The sequence below is a fragment of the Xyrauchen texanus genome, chromosome 37 (assembly GCF_025860055.1).
Source record: "Xyrauchen texanus isolate HMW12.3.18 chromosome 37, RBS_HiC_50CHRs, whole genome shotgun sequence".
Lineage (NCBI taxonomy): Eukaryota > Metazoa > Chordata > Actinopteri > Cypriniformes > Catostomidae > Xyrauchen > Xyrauchen texanus.
Genome location: NC_068312.1, coordinates 19,796,071 through 19,810,458, shown reverse-complemented (window position 1 = coordinate 19,810,458; position 14,388 = coordinate 19,796,071). Strand labels below are relative to the sequence as shown.

General features: G+C 41.6%; 1 pseudogene; it reads right to left on the bottom strand.

Moving 5' to 3' along the window:
* LOC127630552 (aminopeptidase O-like) overlaps positions 1-13,993 on the bottom strand; it is a 118,266-nt pseudogene extending 104,273 nt beyond the window's left edge.
* Between the last annotated feature and the right edge of the window lie 395 nt (positions 13,994-14,388).

Here is a 14,388-nt window from a genome sequence, read left to right as displayed (position 1 = left end):
ATTATTGCTATAAAGAGAAAGTTATTTTATCTCGCCAGCCACTACTATGTATAATAATATGAAACCATTTGTCTGTGATGCAATTTATCTATTCGCAGTCAGAGAGGGAGAGACAGATCTCGCTGACGCCGTGCCACAGCAAGCACAACACGAGCCCTGCTTAATGAGTGACAGAAGTAAACATTCAAACGTAGCCTGGTTACACTTTAGATGCGTGATATTAGTCTGATTTTATATTATGATTTCACCTTCCAAAGATTATAAAAAGAAAAATACATAAGCTGCATTCTGTCTAGCACAACTTCCTTCCCTTCACAGCGGTGCACTGACATTTCTCCCTAAAACTCAAACTTAACGTCAGAATCAGCACGATCGGTGATTGTTGTAAAATGCAGTCTAGCTTCTGTTGCTAAATTGCAGGACGCGTTTAATAATAAAAATAGCGCAAGAGATCCCATTCCCAAGGCGGCGCGCGCTCCGAAACAGACCACAACGAGACAAGCAAAGTATAGGCTACTTTGGGTTTCATGTGCGCATCTAAACGATCAACTATACACACAAATATGTCAAAACGACTTGTGGAGATTCACTTAAACACAGTTTATGTCTTAAATGGACGTAGTTATGGAAATAGTTGGGAGAAAATATGGTGCATCTGGAGCCTATTAGATCAGCACTCGGTCTTAAAGTGGAAGCTGTCTAATAAACATGCTGACGATTGAGCCATTACTGCGAATCAAACAACAAAAGCCAAAGAGAAAATCACTTACAGCTCTTGAATGAATAACTTCTGCATTAATAAGCATTAACCTATCTATGATAAACTATGCAGTGTTATTTTACAATTGATTACTTTATTAGATTTCTTTTTAGACCACACCTGAACAGTAATGTTAGTAGACCTTCCTGAAATTAAATCACTGTGCCTATAATGTTTATCTTTGTGTAATTGTTTATCTTTTGTTTATCTATTGTTTATCTTTGTTTTATATATGTATATAACAAAAAGAACCGTTAAGAATACCGTTTAAGTACCGGATCGATAAGCAGTATCGGTAAGATAGTAATACCATTAAAACCTTAACGGTACCCACCCCTAGTTATGCCTGTGCTTCTCTTGGATGCTCTGAATATTGGATTACATGTCTGGATTGCCCCTTAATTAAAGCTGCATTTGGATCTCAACCTTCGTGTCTCAGAGCAGTTCGTAACACCTGCTTCGTTTATTTAATATATTTGTTATACATTATTTATAAAATATGTTTTTACATTATACATTTTTAATTTACAGTCAGGTCCATAAATATTGGGACATCGACACAATTCTAATCTTTTTGGCTCTATACACCACCACAATGGATTTGAAATTAAACGAACAAGATGTGTTTTAACTGCACAGCTCTTTGGATCTCATATTGAGAGTTGACAGCAACAGATTCCAAATGCAAATAGCACACTTGAAATGAACTCTGGACCTTTTATCTGCTCCTTGTAAATGGGATAATGAGGGAATAACACACACCTGGTCATGGAACAGCTGAGCAGCCAATTGTCCCATTACTTTTGGTCCCTTAAAAAGTGGGAGGCACATATACAAACTGTTGTAATTCTTACACCGTTCACCTGATTTGGATGTAAATACCCTCAAATTAAAGCTGAAAGTCTGCAGTTAAAGCACATCTTGTTCGTTTCATTTCAAATCCATTGTGGTGATGTATAGAGCCAAAAGGATTAGAATTGTGTCGATGTCCCAATATTTATGGACCTGACTGTAAGTGTACAAGTGCATATTGGTCAAGTGTTCAATAAATGTATTTGTTGAGAAATTGTGTCTATCTTAAGTAATTATTTGTGTTACATTTTATCTTTCAAATAAAAGGTTCAAATAAGAGGTTTAAAACAAGCACATATCGGCCAAAATAAATCGGCAGCATTTATCGGCCATCGGCCGACCCGGATTTCAAAAGATCGGCATCGGCCTGAAAAAACCAATATCGGTCGACCTCTACTCAGGACCCAATGCAGCCAAATAAGGTCAGTTTCCTTCAGAGTGCATGTTCTCGAAACACAACATGCAGTTAAAGACTAGGCTGAATCCAGCTTCTTAATCGCCAGCTTCTTATTCAGTAAAAAAGATCACTATGTTTATATTATTGACCATTACTCAACTCAATCACCTGTGAGTGAAATCTGAACATTAGCCTGTGGCTAATAACACATATGTTTTAGTCACTTAGCTTGAAATTTAGTTGCATATGCAAGTGTTTTACTCGCAATGTAGAGGGCCGCATAATGTTTATTTTCACAGAAAATTATTTCGATTCATCCCTCTTTTTCTAAAGAAAAATATCAAGTGGAGTAAGGCACATATAAAGAAATGAACGGGTCCAATATGCAAAAAATGTAGTACACGCTGTTTTTTCATAAATATGCTAAAGCCTTGTGAAAAGATGCAAACTTGTTGCGCAATAACCTCTGGTTAACCTTGAGCATGCTTTATTAAGTGGAGAATATCTCCCATCACCAGCTCCTGTACTGCTCACTCAAGCACCTTAGGGAAATGAACACAAATGTCTTCTTTATTCGTTCTGTGCATTTGCTGACTAACCTTTCAGGTAGTGAAATATGAACAGTAACTGGCCCCCAGGCTGAAGGTCTCAAACTCCCCAGGCAGAATTTAAACACTTGCTCTCTTCTTCAGCTCCAACAAATAAATTCAATCTGAAAAGCATTTTTCCCTCTCAAAATCACTCCAAGGCCATAATCCAGATGAAGCCCATAATTCATTCATAGTAGGTGACAGTTCTGTGACAGCTCATTTTGACCCAAACTGTGAAGGGTAAGTGGGATTTTTACAGCATGCTAGCGTTCTGCATATTTTTCTCCACACATCATTCAGGCTCCTCGAGTGTCGGTCCAGACTGTTTCAGAATTCATATAAAACAGGCTATATAAGGTCAGCTACCGGTCTCAGTAGCAGAGCAATTGCTAAGTAAAAGGCAGTGATGAGCTATTTATATAGTGTATTATTAAAAAAGCACATGAAATGCACTTCGAGTAGGTTGGTGAGTTAGAATGTCTGCCATAAAATCACTGTTAAAAATATTTCCTTTGTCAAAATTGGTCTTGTTTTCCATTAAAATCCTTAAATATCCTTAAAACAAAATACATTTACTTGAGAAGCAAAATTATATATTAAGTCTTTTTAAAAAACTGAATTACATTTTCATACCACATTGTGGTACCTCGTTTTAAACATAAGCCTCACTAAATTTAGTTCGATTTCTCTAAAAATTAGACTTACTTAAAATGAAAATTATCTAGATAAAGCCATTACCCACCTAATGTTACTTAACACCTTACATCACCGACATAGCGTGGGAAAACACAAAAAGTCCCTATTGGTTTTCTCTTAGTTGCAGACGTTTTCAGTCTCCCCGAAAGCAGGCAATGCCCATATTTGCACATCTGGCACAAGAAGAATTCCAACTATGTCCTGCTGTGGTGTAAAAGAGGTGTTAAGGGACAGAAATTGACCGCCTTCAAAGTTGAGGAGAGTGCTTTGCCCTTCCTGTGCATTTCCAGCAAATACTGGTGCATGACGTGCTGAAGATCTGAAGATATGAGCATCTCTGTTTATGTTGCCGCCTTGGTCTAGACTTCCTACAAGATCAGTCAGCAATACACAGGATGGAATGAGGATGACATTCCTTACAGAAATATTTCCTCAAGCTTCCTTCAGTCTGTAATCAGATTCCAGGATTTCACGAATCACATTCAGTTCAACTGGAATTAAGCCAAGAATACACACATGTACCTGTGGAATTGCTGTGTTTTCGCACTGGGACACCAGTCATGTGGGTATTTGGAAGGAAAGCAAAGCACACAGTATCAGGCCTGCCCTTTTTTGACTTCATAACTGTGACTTCCTGTCCAACCTCAATCCCTCCAGAGAACAACAACCACCACCAACATCATGTCCAAAGGCCCCAGCAGCAAAAGTACAAGCGTAAAATAAAAGAAGATATTGGCACGACCCCAAGGATTTGGGCCCACATACTTCCCAGTTTTCAGATTAAACAGCTACTCTCTCTGAAGTGGTTCCAGAAGCAAATGGCTTTTGTTGCTAGGAGTAATCCACACATCCTCTCCCACATCCTGGGGGATCTGCAACTTAAAGTGGCCATCTCTCAGCCCCAAACCTACTTTGTTAATCACTCCTTTTGCTCTGATTTGGCTGAGATGAGCTTGGAGCCTGGAGGACTATAGCATTCCCTAGAGAAGGGGCGGATGGCTGTCTACTTTTGTGACCTGCACAGGGCAAAGGACAGGGAACATAAGTATCTGTTTCTCCCGCACAGACATATTTCACAGTCATCCACTGGCAGATTTGTAGGGAGGCTAATAAAACCAAGCTGTAATAAATGTTCAGTTCTCTAAAATAAGTAAATAACCTCCAGACATAAAAAAGAAAAAGAAACAATATGGTACTATGCCTCACACTAGCTAAAGCAAAAAGGGAGTAATTAATTCAGAAGAAGAAAAACAGGAGTGAACACTGTTATTATGCGTGTCCAGTGCTAATTAGAATGTGACATTTTCTCTTGATGAATGGCTGGAAGTGCTTGAGGCAGAGAAAAATGACCTCATTTCTTGTGGAATACATATTCTTGGACAGGGGCGTGGTGGGAAATACAGGAACACCTATGGAAGAATGAGTTTATTTAAATGGTAGCCAAATGACTCTCATTACTGATGTTTGCATAAATCTAAAAGGGTTGCTTTACTGAAAATCACAAATTACCTTATATTCCATAGAAATCACAACAATACCTGATATTCCAAAAATCACATTTGTTGATTATTTTCCCTTGATGTTGTAATTGCGATTCATTTTGATTGATACAGTTTTCACTAAAATATTTATTTTGGGTGGACCAACAGAATGACATTTATTTTATGTAGACTTCAAATCCAAAACAAGGAGATAACTCTTTCTGAATTACGTTATGGCTGTTTTATCAGTAAATAAAGACTGTGCCGAAATTGTTAACTTCACATTGGACTTCTCTGAAGAATGAAAAACAAATCTGTTATTCAAATTTGGAATAAATTGTGAACAGAAGTGAGCAATACATTGTCTGTGATTGGGTATAATGCTCAACCACTGCAAAAACACACATTAAACAGAAAATCTGAATATAACTTTTTGATGAAACATTAATAGACCTGCATGGATTACTACTTTGTATAATTGACACTTATTTAATTGTGGCAGCTGTACTTTATATTATATTTATATCTAATGATTGTCCAGCCCTACAGTAGATGGGTGATTGTAGCCAATCAAATAAAAAATGTTTAATACATGTTTAAGAAGTAAAATGCATTAAAGATCTGGTTTAAAATAATCAAGGAATGTTTCCCATTGTCACAGTCTGTCTCCATGTTTTCCCTAGGACTCTTATTTTGAAGTTCACTTCCATCCATTTCACATCCTTCTCACCTGTCTTCCATTCCCTCATTAGTTCCTCCTTTGTATAAAACACCCTCAAGTTCTGTTCATTCCTTTGTCAGTTCTCGTCTGTGTAACACTTGTTAGTTTGGTTCGTGGCACTCCACACTGTTTTATATCTTCTTCTTCTTCTTCTTCTTCTTCTTCTTCTTCTTCTTCTTCTTCTTCTTCTTCTTCTTCATTAAAAAGCCTGCAAACTGATCCATTGCCTCTCACCCCTCCATCATCATCACTACTACAATTACGTGATAGAAGATCTGAATGACAAAGATGGGTCTACCAGCTGTTAGAATCCTCCTCCTCGAGCAGGGGGACAATCCGGTTGAGGATCACATGCGTGAGTTTCTCCAGCTGGCAAATTTGGTGCACTATAGAGACCATTCTCTTGTGGGCTTCAGGGCTGGTCTCAATAGTGCACTAAAGGAGCTAATGCCTCTGGCAGATCCTCACTGGACGCTCCGAGTTCATGGAGGAGGCTCTACAAGATACCAGCTCACCTTTCACTGTGGGTGTGGAAGAAGAGGACTTGGAATCTCCTCCCACGGCTCCTTCCTCCAATCCTCCCACAGTCAATGAGCCAGCGCCCACACCTGCCACAGTCAATGACCCAGAGACAGTGCCTGTAGCCTCGACCATCCCATAGTAATTTCACAGTCTGTATCCATGGTTTCCCTAGGACTCTTATTTTGAAGTTTTCTCCCAGACTACATTTTTTATGTAATGTGCATAGTGTCATCACTTCCATCAGTTCCACATCATCCTCACCTGTCTTCCATTCCCATATTATTTCATCCAGTGTATAGATACCCTCCAGTTTTGTTCATTCCTTTGTCTGTTCTAATACGTGTAACACTTGTGTTAGTTTATTGATTTGGTTCATGACACTCCACGTTGATTTACATCTTCATCTTCTTCATTAAAAAGCCTGCAAATTGATCCATCGCCTCTCAATCATCATCACTAACGCAATTATGTGACCCCCACTAATGAACACAAGGAAGAATCATTTTTTCGAATTAATTGAAATGGACAGTTTGAACGGATTAATGGAAATTAATTGAACATACCAATTTTAGCACCTTTATTTTTTGGAGGGGGCCTGGGTAGCTCAGCGTGTAAAGACTATCACCCCTGGAGTTGCAAGTTCGAATCCAGGGTATGCTGAGTGACTCCAACCAGGTCTCCTAAGCAACCAAATTGGCCCGGTTGCTATGGAGGGTACAGTCACATGGGGTAACCTCCTCGTGGTCGATATAATGTGGTTCTGGCTCTCAGTGGGGCATGTGGTGAGTTGAGCATGGATGCCGCGGAGAATAGCGTGAGGCCTCCACACGTGTCTTCGCAGTAACGTGCTCATCAAGCCAAATGATAAGATGCACGGATTGACGATCTCAGATGTGAAGGCAACTGAGATTCGCCCTCTGCCACACGGATTGAGGGAGTCACTACGCCACCACAAGGAATTAGAGCGCATTGGGAATTTGGCATTCCAAATTGGGGAGAAAAAAATCAATAAAAAATACATTTGGAACCTCATTAAATACAACAAGCTTGAATCAAATCACTTTATTGTCACTCAACCATATACACAAGTGCAACAGTGGGTGAAAGTCTTGGGTGCCGTTCCGAGCAACATGGCAGTCATGACAGTGATGAGACATATACCAATTTACAATAAACATCAGATTTACACAACACAATTTACAAAACTAATATGCACATAATTACTTAACACAATATACAAATAATATTATACAATGTACAGTATACAATACACACAATATAGAATACACAGTATACAATAAGAATAGTACAGTGCATATATAATATACAGTAGGTTGCATTGTGCTGTATTGACATTCAGAGAGTCAGTTGATAGTCAGTTGCCAGTGTGTTGTTAAGAGAGAATATAATTTTGACAGTCCAGTGGGAGATTAATAAAGTGCAGTGCTGATATACGTATATTGATCGTGAGAGATCAAGAGTTAAAAAATCTGATTGCTTGGGGGAAGAATCTGTCATGGAGTTGGCTGGTGTGGGTCCTGATGTTGCGATACCGCCTGCCTGATGGTAGCAGTGGGAGCAGCCCAAGGCTCAGGTGGCTCTGATGATTTTTTCACACACCTCCTTGTATAGATATCCTGGAGGGAGGGAAGCTCACCTCCAATGATGTGTCTGGTAGTTTTCACCACCCTATACAGTGCTATGCGGTTGAGGGCGATGCTGTTGCCGTACCAGGAGGTGAGGCAGCCAGTCAGGTTGCTCTCTACAGTACTGGTGTAGAACTGTATGAGGATGTGGTGGTTCATTCCAAACTTCCACAGCTGTCTCAGGAAGAAGAGGCGCTGGTGAGCCTTCTTCACAATGGCCTCAATGTGGACGGACCATGTGAGTTCCTCAGTGATGTGGACACAGAGGAACTTGAAGCTGCTGTCTCTTTCCACTGGTGCTCCATTAATGGTGATGGGGCTGTGTTCTCTGTCTTTCTCCTGAAGTCCACCACAAGCTCCTTGGTCTTTCTGACTTTGAGGGAGAGGTTGTGGTCCTGACACCAGCGTGTTTCATCATTGTCAGTGCCTACCACCATCGTATCATCAGCAAACTTAATGATGGCACTGGAGCTATGTGTTGCCTCAGTCGTGTGTACAGGGAATACAAGAGTGGGCTGGGAACACAGCCCCGCAGGGCTCCAGTGTTTAGGTTCAGTGATATACTGAGAGCGGAGGTTGGGGACATTGAACCGGAGTGGGCAATGTTCAAAGCTTCCATTGCCGAAGCCGCGGTGGAAAGCTGCGGCCTCAAGGTTTTAGGTGCCGCAAGGGGTGGTAATCCTCGAACACCGTGGTGGACACTGGTGGTCAGGGAAGCCGTCTGACTGAAGAAAGAGGCCTTCCGGGATTTGTTGTCCCGGAGGTCTCCGGAGGCAGTTGCAAGGTACCGACAGGCCCGAAGGGCTGCGGCCTCGGCCGTGAGGGAGGCAAAGCAGTGGGTGTGGGAAAAGTTCAGAGAAGCCATGGAGAAGGACTTTCGGTCCGCACCAAAGTGCTTCTGGAAAACCGTCCGCCACCTTAGGAGGGAAGCGGGGAACCATTCAAGCTGTATACAGCAAAGATGGGACGCTGTTGACCTCAACTGAGGAGGTTATTGGGCGGTGGAAGGAACACTTTGAAGAACTCCTAAATCCCAACACGCCCTCTATGGTAGAGGCAGAGCCGGAGGATGATGGGGGATCAGATTCTATTTCCCTGGGGAGGTCACTGAGGTAGTCAAACAACTCCGCAGTGGCAAAGCCCGGGGATTGATGAGATCCGACCAGAAATGCTGAAAGCTTTGGATGTGGAGGGGGTGTCATGGATGACACGCCTCTTCAACATTAGCGTGGAAATCTGGGACAGTGCCTAAGGAGTGGCAGAGCGGGGTGGTGGTTCCCCTCTTCAAAAGGGGGATCAGAGTGTGTGTGCCAACTACAGGGGTATCACACTTCTCAGCCTCCCTGGTAAAGTTTACTCCAAGGTGCTGGAGAGGAGGGTTCGGCCGATTGTCGAACCTCGGATTGAAGAGGAACAATGCGGTTTTCGGTCCTGGCCGTGGAATGACGGACCAGATCTTTACTCTCGCAAGGATCCTGGAGGGGGCCTGGGAGTATGCCCATCCGGTCTACATGTGTTTTGTGGATCTGGAGAAGGCGTATGACCGGGTCCCCGGGAGATACTGTGGGAGGTGCTGCTGGAGATGCGGGGTGGGGGATCCTTCTTAGGGCGATCCAATCCCTGTACGTCCAAAGCGAGAGCTGTGTCCAGGTCCTCGGCACGAAGTCGAGTTCATTCCATGTGGGGTTGGTCTCCGCCAAGGCTGCGCTTTGTCACCAATCCTGTTTGTGATATTCATGGACAGGATATCGAGGCGTAGTCGGGGTGGGGAAGGTGTGCTGGTTCGGTGGGCTGTGGATCTCATCGCTGCTTTTTGCAGATGATGTTGTCTTCATGTCATCATCGGTCCATGACCTTCAGCTCTCACTGGATCAGCTTGGCAGTCGAGTGTGAAGCAGCTGGGATGAGGATTAGCACCTCTAAATCTGAGGCCATGGTTCTCAGCAGGAAACCGATGGAGTGCGTACTCCAGGTAGGGAATGAGGTTTTGCCCCAAGTGAAGGAGTTCAAGTACCTCGGGGTCTTGTTCACGAGTGAGGGGACAATGGAGCGGGAGGTTGGCCGGAGAATCGGGGCAGCGGGGGCGGTATTGCACTCGCTCTATCGCACCGTTGTCACGAAAAGAGAGCTGAGCCGAAAGGCAAAGCTCTCGATCTACCGGTCAATTTTTGTTCCTACCCTCACCTATGGTCATGAAGGTTGGGTCATGACTGAAAGAACTAGGTCGCGAGTACAGGCGGCCAAAATGGGCTTCCTCAGAAGGGTGGCGGGCTTCTCCCTTAGAGATAGGGTGAGGAGCTCAGTCATCCGTGAGGAGCTCGGAGTAGAGCCGCTGCTCCTTTGCGTTGAAAGGAGTCAGTTGAGGTGGTTTGGGCATCTGGTAAGGATGCCCCCTGGCCGCCTCCCTAGGGAGGTGTATCAGGCACGTCCAGCTGGGAGGAGGCCTCGGGGAAGACCCAGGACTAGGTGGAGAGATTACATCTCCACACTGGCCTGGCCCCAGTCAGAGTTGGTTAATGTGGCTCGGGATAGGGAAGTTTGGGGCCCCCTGCTGGAGCAGCTGCCCCCACGACCCGACTTCTGATAAGCGGTTGAAGATGGATGGATGGATGGATGGATGGATGGATGGATATACTGAGAGATGTTGCTGCCCATTCTAACCACCTGGTGTCTACCAGACAGGAATACAGGATCCAGCGGCACAGAGAGCTGTTTAAGCCCAGAACCCGGAGTTTCATACAACTCCTATGATTAGATTTGGTTTAAATTATTAAAATTACTTAAAGGTGCTGTAAGCGATTTTAGCCGTTCTAACTTCCACGAGACTGAGCCTTTGAATTAGCCACACCACTTCTTTCCAAAATTCAGCACATCAAAGAAACACTGAGCAGAGGAGCAGAATTAAAGCATGTTCCCATGGTTGTCAAGCAGCAAAATCATGCCCTCAACTGACAACTATTATGAATCAGAAGATGGCATTAAGAGTCAATTATCCGCTTCAACTATGAGAATGTGCAAAATTATTTTTAATTTTTTTTGCTGTTTACAGAGTCTAGAGCTGTCACAGAGACCAGTGATATATCTCAGGACACTTATTTAAGTGATGTCATTCAAAGAGTAGCCTTCTCTGCATTTTCTGCATTTCAATCCATAAAAATAAAATAAAAAGTCGCTTACAGCACATTTAAAAGAATAGTTCACCCAAAAAAGATTTTTAGAACAATATTTAAGCTCTGGAGGTCCATTCAATGCAAGTGTCTGGTGAACAAAACTTTGAAATTCCAAAAAGCACCTATAGGCATCATAAAAATAATCCACTCTACTCCAGTGGTATAATCTGTCTTTTGAAGAAATCCAATCGGTTTTGGGTGAGAACAGACCGTGCCATCTTGCCATTGCAGCCTCTAGGCACAATCATCATGATTTCAAGCTTGAGTACACATCCTAATGCTACGTAGAGTTATATTTTCTCACCCAAAACAATTTGGATCGCTTTAACAAGATATGGATTAAAGCACTGGAGTCATATGGATTACTTTCATGTTGCCTTAATGTGCTTTTTGAAGCTTAACATTTTTGGTCACCATTCACTTGTCCCAAAATGAATGGACCAACAGAGCTGAGATATTCTTATAAAAGTCTTAATTTGTGCTCTGCAGAAGGAAGAAAGTCATACACATCTGGGATAGCATGCGGGTGAGAAAATGATGAGAGAATTTGAACTTCTGGGTGATCTATTCCTTTAATATAATTGAGCTGTTATAACCAAAAAATAATGAGTATTCAACTTATAATAAACAGTACATCTAAAATGTTGATAAATCAACTACTTATCTAAAAAAAAAAGAAGTTAAAATCGGTCTTAACTAAACTAAACGTCTTAAAACAAGGAAGTGTTGTTTCAAATCCTAGTCTAATGATGTAGACTTAGGAAAGTTAATGTTCAAATAAAAAGTGCATTACAATAATCACAATATTAGCAAATCTTACTTTGCTGTAAATACAACAAAACATGTCAACTTTGGAAAAGTTTCCAAAGCAGTGACCTTTCAAAAATGTGAAGGAAAATGTATTTCAGTGTACTCATCAAGCAGCCATTTAAGCAGATCCTACAGGGTCTCACAACTTAAAGCTACACACACCTCTAAACAAACACTTTGGTTGCCCAAAAAGAGCATTAAAATAAGTCAAATGGTAAATGCTGTGGTATCCTCAAGGGCAATGCCCACAGGCCAAAGGGAATCAATAGGAACAGCTGCCCAGCAGAAGCTTGAAGCTTGAAGTGTTGTAGTTTACCGCTGCTGATGTAATTCTGATAATCAACAAAGTGTATATATATATATATATATATATATATATATATATATATATATATATATATATATATATATTTATTTATTATTATTTATTTTTTTGAACTTTTCCTTAAGGTTGCAGAGACAGAGAGGTAGAGTGTGATAATATTTAATATTCCAAGTCTACTGAAAGTCTAAGAAAGTGGATTGGTAAATGTACTGTATGCATTATTTATGAATGTAGAAAATTACAGTAGATAACAGGACAATATGCATCATTTCCAGACAATTATTTAAATTATTTCAGAGAAGTGTAGCATCTTTACCTGGCCATACCCAGACTGGAGAATCCTGGCGGTACATTAAGCACATCTACACGTGAAAATATAGCGCCACGAATAGTGTGTGCAGCACTCAGACAGAAGAGAATCAGGGGCAGAACAATGTCCTCTGCTTTCTGAAGGTGAAACTTTGGGGCAAACACCCGGTGAGGAATAACAGTCTGTGCTCTTGCAGCAATGACCATGAAGCGACAAGGATTATCAATGTGGGTGCAAATGTATTGCTGATCATCTCTTGTTCTGATAAATAGCAAGCAGTTAGATTATCCTGTTGTTGATCTGTAGGCCTGGACTGTGAGTTTTTCAAAGAAGCCCTGTAATACAGAGAAATATGCAAATATTAAGTAGAATACAATATAAATTATTATACAGAAAATATCTGCCTGTTTGACCTTTATCTAGACTGACATTGAAAGGGATAGTTCACCCAAAAATGAGAATTCTGACATCACGTGCCTGTAAACCTGTATGACTTTCTTTCCTCATATATTCAAAACATTTTCAGTGAATATTTCAGACTGTTACTTACACAAAAGTTTCATATGGCTTCAAAAGTCTTGGAATATAGCACACAAGTGACATGGACTGCTTTTTTTATGCTTTAATGGTTCTATTTATTTGTGTATTTTTTGGAGCTTGACAGTTCTAGGTCTCCATCTACTTAAATAGAGAGCAATGATGAAAGAATGTACATTTTAGTTTGAACAATCCCTTTAAGTGAGAGGGAAAATGTACAGGGGTGTTTCGACATTGGCTTCTTTAGTTTTTCAACCTCAAAGTTGGGAACCTTAACTCCGGCCTCTAGCCATTGTCCTACTGCCATGGTAAAAGTAGAGGCTGGCATTGGCATTGTAACATAATAATCCTGTAGAAAACCTGCAGAACAGAGTAAAAAAAAGACATCAGCATTGTCAAAAGTGAGATTAGTGGATTAAATTACTGTTTTGTGATTTTGAACTCAACAATGGCTGATTAAGGGGTTTTAACTGTACCTGACTCCACAGGCTTTAGATAAGCTTTATTTTCGACCCTCATTAGAACAGTGTAATCACATGGAGCTCTCACACTTGCTTGCCATGTTGACATGGCAACAGGTGGTTCCTGGAATGGGAAGAGGGATCTGTTGTTGATGGGCCAGCCCATTGTATATACACATATTCTAAAATTTAAAGATCAGATGCAACAACATTAACATACTCTTGACAAGCTTATGGATGCATGTACATATCTAAACATAGTTGGTACCTGCAATCCTGGTCCTTTGTCCATCTCACAGAACCAGCTGTGGGTTTAGTATCATGCCAGATTCTGAGAGCACATGGGAAAGCATGGGGGGAGCAAACTCCCTCTTTCTTTATCTGAAGACTCCACTGGTCCATATTGAACAGTAGAAGCCATGCATTTAGGACAGTAGGGAAACAACTACATCCAAGTCACTACAATGCAGCATTAAGGTGAATTCATCCCACTGAGATCTGTCTTGTGCTCAGTGGCGGTTCTAGCTTGTATGGCGCACTGGGCGAACCCCATCTGATGAGCTTCAGCATGGTGACATGATATAATTGACACGATATGCAAATGAGCAATAGAAAACTGATTGCACAAATGTCACCATTCCGAATTTGTTTGTGCGGGTGCCCCATGCCACCCGACGGCATTGCCGGCAAGATGCCGCCCTGGGCGCTTGCCCATGTCGCCTATACCTAAATCTGCTAGTGCTTGTGCTGGTGTGTTTGATACAGATCCCTGTTCACCTTGTTTGCAAGAACCCTTAACAGGCTCCAGAAAAAGAACAATACTGGCACCAATGATCTTTCTTTGAAAGTTAACAGTTAAGTCAAGCAAGGTTGGTGTTAGCCCACAGGGCCAGGTCATCTTTATTAGGGTCCATATCAGGTTGTGGGTTACTTTCCATATCTGAGGGTTTTCTATAGGTAGAAACGGGTCTTGAACCAGACTGAAATATCATTAGGAGTAATGTAAACTGAGTGCCATTCACATAATAAACCTGGCTCTCGCAAAATTCCCCTCATTATTTAGTAGGCATCTTGTCCAGAGGTATTTAACAGCCTGTAATTCAAACATTA